Source organism: Tachypleus tridentatus, chromosome 2 (genome assembly GCF_004210375.1).
Source record: "Tachypleus tridentatus isolate NWPU-2018 chromosome 2, ASM421037v1, whole genome shotgun sequence".
In the NCBI taxonomy this organism is placed as follows: Eukaryota; Metazoa; Arthropoda; class Merostomata; order Xiphosura; family Limulidae; genus Tachypleus; species Tachypleus tridentatus.
This window is the reverse complement of record NC_134826.1, coordinates 87,626,212-87,633,263: the sequence shown is the minus strand read 5'-3', so window position 1 is coordinate 87,633,263 and position 7,052 is coordinate 87,626,212. Positions and strand designations below refer to the sequence as shown.

At 34.5% G+C, this 7,052-nt stretch overlaps 1 non-coding gene across 1 annotated transcript; it reads right to left on the bottom strand.

Moving 5' to 3' along the window:
- Positions 1 to 6,712: 6,712 nt before the first annotated feature.
- Positions 6,713 to 6,794, bottom strand: TRNAS-UGA (transfer RNA serine (anticodon UGA)). Its single transcript has one exon. It is a non-coding gene; the product is annotated as a tRNA-Ser (tRNA).
- Between the last annotated feature and the right edge of the window lie 258 nt (positions 6,795 to 7,052).

The following is a 7,052-nucleotide window of genomic DNA, read 5'->3' as shown; positions in this document are numbered from 1 at the left end:
CACGGCTGGGAGGGCGAGCATGTTTGGCGCGACTCGGGCGCGAACCCGCGACCCTCAGATTACGAAGCGCACGCCTTAACGCGCTAGGCCATGCCAGGCCCAAAGCTACACGAAGTTTGTTACATTTCGTTCCACCTTAGTTAAATTCATACATATATACGTGTAAATTATATGTTCAGGTTTGTGTATCGGAAATAAAATTATATATATATTTCATTAAATCAAACTTAAGGAAACTAAAATGTTCTAGACAAATATTTCCTTGCTTTCTAAACACCAAATTCTAGGGTATGATTCCTTCCTCGAAGGCCAGACACAGGTAGCCCGTTGTATAGCTCTGTACTAAGGAAACATCAATAAGAACTTTAACGACGCCCACTTCTCCCGATGGGTAAACAATAAGTTTACAGACTTGCAATGCTAAAATCCGGATTTCGATTCTCCCCGGTGGGCAGAGTGCAAATAACCCATTATATAGATTTTTACTAAGAAAACAACTTTAACGCTAATGAAATTTTGAGATAAAGGTCCCTAAAGAGAGCAATGTTCAAGAATATTGGTGTTTATTTCACAATATATTCTTCCAAACAGATACGGTAGCATAAATCCACTATAAAGTATTTATATGATACGAATATCAAAATTTGTTTCTGTCTTTAGCTTCTTTTGAACTTCGTGCAAAGCTATACGAGAACTATCTGCGCTAGTCGTCCTTAATTTAGCAGTGTAAGACTAGAGGGAAGGCAGCCAATCATCACCACCCACCGCCAACTCTTGGGCTGCTCTTTTACCAACGAATAATGGGATTGGCCGTCACATTATAACGCCCCCACGGCTGAAAGGGCAAGCATGTTTGGTGTGACGGGGATTCGAATCCGCGACCCTCGGATTACGAGTCGAGTGCCTTAACCACATGGCCATGCTGGGCCCTTTCTGTCTTTATCCGCACATAACTCAGTAAACAAAAACGTTTGTTCTAGTCTGAACTAACTTAAATTCAATTAACTCGTGGAATAATATTAAGGTAAATTATATTTTGCTACCTTCAGTTCTTCAAGTCTATCTGCTGTATCGAACCCCTGATTTTAGCGTTATAAATCCGTAGACTTACCGCTGATAGGTTCCTGTAACGAACATATGTATATATTTATAAGTTAGTAGTCATTTAATAAAATATATTATGTTTTTTTAGATATTACTTCCCATGATGAGAAAAACATCAACATATTTTATTTTGGCCCTTGATATGCTTAATTATGAAAAATATTTTAAAGCACCCCCAAACGTTAAAACAATAAACTCGGAATTTTATATTTAATGCTTTTCTTGACACAAAATGGTGGAAATTTCACTTGTTTCTCTGGTAAAGAAATCATACTAATGCACCAACTTAGATTACAAGATATCCCCCTATGGTCTTGTGGTAACTTACGACCTTACAAAGGTAAAATCAGAAGTTCGATTCCCTGCGATGGACAAAGAGATAATATCCCACTGTGCTGAAACAACAACGAAACATAGTAAAATTGCTTTTGGTTTTCCAAGTTTGAGGAAATATTTGAACTGTGAGCGTCAAAAATCTGTTTTTGGTGAAAAAATTGCAAATTGGTGTATTTTTTCTTGTAAAATATTTATCTTTTACAGAGCAATTAACGATTCAATAATTCAATGATTAATCCCTGCCACTCAGTAAGTAATTGTGTGTGAATTGATGACAGAGTTAAACAATGGAAAGTCACCGAAATCAGCTGACACGGAGGATTAGGACAACAAATGGTGGTCAACAGTGCGTTATTTGTTTGTAATGTACAACCAAAGATACAAAAATACAGTTATTAGAAATGCAACACAATCTGTAATGTGGTCTCTATTAGATGTAGATGAATTTCGTGGAGGTGAATTTATGGACTGTTGTGGTCACTGAATCTCAAGTGCACAAGTTTCATGCCACAAAAGCTGTAGGCCCCAGATACAACAACATTACCTGCAGTCAATCAAACGGAAATATCAGATAACATTTAACTGCTTGGTATCCTCTTCTAGTCTGAAATGTGGTCCTCAACCTTATGAACTTAACAGAATAGACACTAAAAGCTTCAACACACGTGAATTCACTCTGTTCTGTACTGACGCAGGAGCTGTAACACGATTCCTCTTTCTAACGGCTGATGAGGAAAGATTGGATGATGAGGTACCACAAGCTGTCATTCCTGATCTATTTGTATTTTATGTCAAATGGCATAGAACGCGCTAGTCCCATTAAATATAAGAACGTATAAGCCATAGGAAAATAATTCTACATATAAAAATATATTAAATTTGTACTCTTAACTTGGATTTTTGTGCACATATGGCATGCTCCATCTTGAATATCATTTCGTCGTAACTTCACAGTTGTCAGACGGTTTCGCGGAAAATATGGAAATTATACAATGCACAAAGTAAGTGAAACATAAATTTTAAAATACACTAATTATACAGCACACTAGCTACATAATACACTAATTTTGTAAAACGTTATTCAATACATTAATTATACAATATACTATTTACGTCTATTCAATGTAATTTAGGTGCAAAAGAATGTACTTGTTAATCCAAATCAAGTTATTTGCTACATTTTCAAAATACCTAACTAGAATTATTTACATGACAATTTTTAATAATGTGGCCAAGTGGCTTGCGTGCCGGACTATGGGTCAGAGAACCTTTGTGAACCTGACGATGACCGAAGATGGTCGAAACGTTGTTTGCTCTTCTATGTAAAATATTTTCTCAACCTAAACGAGCCGTTTTTGCATATATATTTCTCTACAAGTGGGTTTTCTAGACATCACTGATTATGGGTCAGAGAGTCTTCGTTCTTGTCCCGTTACTGCCAAAAAAGGTAATAATCATCCTCCGCACTATGAGAATTATAAAGATGACGGTCAAGTTTCACTATTAGGTTAGACAAGAATAACCCAAGTGTTGGGGGCGACTGCTGTTTTAAATCTAGTCTATCAGTTCGAAATTAAAACAGCACAGATAGCCCATGAGTAGCTTTTCTCTAATACGCAAAAAGAAACGAAATTTCCGATAACGTCTTCATGAGAACGGAAGGTGCCATTGGTTCAACGACTTGAAAAATACCTTCATTTCTAATTAGGATAAATAACTACTATAAAACAAAAGTTTATTTCGAATTGGATTTTATTATAAAGTTGTGCCTATATTATCATATTATTTAATGTAATCTGAGAAAAATAGTTTTCTCCAGAATTTAATTTGGATTTCTACCGAAAATAATAATTATAATTCAATTTTAAACACACCAGGTTTTTCGACGTCAACTTCCGAGTCCAGACCATTCTAATCTCCAACACAAGTGCGAGTGAAGATGTTTTAAGATTCTGCAGATCTAGGGTATGTTTAACGTGTATGGTACTGATGATTGTATACGATGACTTTTTGTTTCTTCTAGAATGTCATTCAAAATTAAAAAGTAGCACCTGAGTCTTTTCTTACACCGGAAATGGATTACAAAATACTTGTACTTTTTTCAACGTGTGGTGGTGTCATCAGTTACCGGTTTTGATTTATTACGTGACCTAATCACATCAGAACACAAATAAAACAACAAAAACAAGATAAATGGGACAACTTCTGCTCAAAACTAAATGATAAAACTGACCCGAAAAATTTCTGGACACACCTTAAAAGACTCATCAACGATAATACAGTCGCAAAGAAATATCCTACACTTGAACACAATAATACAACAGCACACACAAATAAAGAAAAAGCCGAACCTTTCAAAGCTCAACTTCAAAATACATTTAAAACTCATCCTGATCCAGATATGAATACATATTTCTACAATAAAGTCACCAACCATATACTAAAAAATTCGAACCAATTTTTCTAATAAACATAACTTAGACAAACACAAGACCTATCACAGATTATGAAAACACATTACTAACAAATGAAATATCCCTACAAGAACTACTTGAAGCAATAAAAAGCACAAAAACAAATCTCCAGGTGAAGATGAAATACAAGCTATCCTTCTAAAAAAGGGAACTCCGAAATTGATTGGCCACCTAAAAACACTTTTTAATCTATCTCTATCCTCAGGATACATCCCAGTTTCTTGGAAGCTCACTAATATATTAATGTTCCATAAGGAAGAAAAGCCAGCAAATAAACCTAATAGCTACCAACCAATTAGCCTGACCAACTGTATAGGCAAAATTCTCGAAAGAATAATGAGTAATAGACTTTCCACATTCTTGGAAATAACATCAAAATTACCAAAAGAACAAAATGGATTCAGGAAATTTAGACAAACAACAGATCACTTAATAAGACTAACCGAAACTATAATAAATAGCTTCAATAAAAAAGAATGTACTGTCGCTTGTTCCTTGATATCAAGAAAGCATTCGACACTGTATGGCACGATGGTCTAAGGTTCTGAATGAATGAAATGTGACTACCGCGTGGAATTATTCGCTGGCTATCTAACTTTTTGGAAAATAGGAAGAGTAGAGTGAATGTTGAGGGTACCTTTTCTGAATACTTTACTCCAGAAGCTGGTGTCCCTCAGGGAGGGGTGGTTAGCCCTATACTCTTCATCATGTATGTAAACAATATGTCACTGAAGGATCCAAATCATGGACTCTTTTCACAGTTCGCTGATGATGTGGCAGTCTGGAAAAGTGCCGCAACACCAACATAGCAACCACAAACATACAACCGCAACTAAATAGAATAAGTGAATACTGTCAAAAATACAGAATAAAAATAAACACAGCAAAAACACAGCTCGTTGTCTTTACGAAATTGACAAAACACAAAAAAACAACAGTCAAAATTTTATATGAATGGCACACTACTTCAGACTGCCCCATCGGCAAAATTTTTAGGTCTAACCTATGATTCAAAATTAACTTGGATCAACCATGTCAACGAAATTAAAATAAAGTCTGCCGAAGAACTAACTATGCTAGGAGTCTAACTGGCAAAAACAGTGGAGCATCTACAGACAACATATTAAAAATCTATAAAGCATATATTAGACCAGTAATATATTATGCAGCTCCAGCATGGATAACTAGAAGCAATAAAATAATTAAAACTAAACTACAAACAATCCAAAACACACTCCTCACAACAGCATACAGAGTTCCAAGAACTATATCATCTCAGTTCATTCACAAATATTTGAACATACCAACCGTGCCAGATAGACTCCTACATAGTACAATAATAAGAAGTTTAATAAGAATTGGATGAAAAACGAATTACCATGTAAACTAGATAGATACCTCATACATGATGAAGCTAGGCCTAAATATCTCTCCCTAGTTAATTTATATTTTAAACATAAAAATAAATAAATATTAATTTTTAAAAAAGTGCCACCAACAAACTTGACATTCTGCTGATAGAGCAAAATAACAACTATATGTGTGCCACAATACATGGACATTGCCCTGAAAAGGATCAGAACAATATTCAGTTCAATAACTACAAATTCCAATCCGGCAAGACCATAAGTACGGGGAGGAGGAAGAGGTCATAGAGAACCTGACCCTCCAGGGTATGAACATTTTTTACCCAAACACCGAAAGAGAGAGAGAGAGAGAGCAGCAGCAGTCTTCCGTCAAGCTGAAGGTATTAGTTCAAACTTTGAGGCCAAGTCACGGGTGTGGGTTGCTACGTTTCATGAGAAAGGAACAGAAAAGTTACAGAAATACGAAACACATTTTAAAAATGTATCATCCCAGTGCTTTGATAAGTAGAATTGTATTCTTCATGATTAAAAATAGAGAAAAATATGGGTCTGCTTATCAAAAACGCCACAATTTTATTCCAATGTAGTTTTTTCCTATCTAACATACTTTCATTATTTTGAACAAGGCTCAGTTCGGCTATGTAGTCTCGGCTGTTTGTAATAAAATTTTCCTTCTTATTTGTGGCATTTTAATTACATTCTTTATTGTAATTACACTAATTCAAAATATGTTCTATTTGAAGGTTATATTTTATGTCTAATGACTGCTTCCTTTATAACTAATTTTATAAAATTATTGCAAAGAAACGAATACAATATAATGTTTTTGTCTGGTTTTCAGTTCCATTTCATTCTCTGTAAGGAAGGACCATTTGTGGTGTATCAAATGCTTAATAGTATGTTAAATAATATTAACAGTTAAGTTCTTGTTTTGATAGCAGCAACAAGTAAATATACAACCTAAAAATAAAACAGTGCTTCACCAAAGCCATAAAAACAGAAAAAAAAACTTAACAGAATTTTTTTTTTTAATTCCATCGAAGACAAGGCTTGCAAATGTGTTTTAAATTAAAGTAACTGGTCTCTACGTCAGTAGTGTTAAATATATTAAGTTTATTCAAAACCAGTAAAATACCAGACTCTTTTCCAACAAAACAATAATCTAATATTCGTGACTTAAATTATTTTATTGTTAAGATATGTATTTAACGAGATTTTTAAAAAGAAGTATAGTATAGTTATTGAGATTATAAACACATGCGGATGTTATGACAGAAAGCTAATTTTGGGAATAACGAAGTTTAGAGACGACATGAATTATTAAAGAACTTTTTTGCAAGGTCAAATAAATATACAACATTGCACAAACATTTTCGTAACAATATACTAGGATACTGAAAAATAACAAATTAAAAATGAGATCTTTTTAGTCGCAGTCGGCAGGACTCGAACCTGCGCGGGAATATCCCAATGGATTTCAAGTCCATCGCCTTAACCACTCGGCCACGACTGCTCGAAAGAAATGTGTCTTTTAATGTATTATATTTATAATATTCCTTAATTTCAAATGTTTATTTCATTGTCTGTGTACTATAACATTTTTTATACATTAATTTGAATAGAAAAAGCCTATTTCATTTGTGCAACACAAGTTCAAACAAATTTAACTTTACAATAAACATATGCTTACAACGACCAACCAACCAACCCAACGTAAGTTCCTCAAGTGCCAGATCCCGTTCTGTCAAGGGTTGATCGCGACAGTAATGGC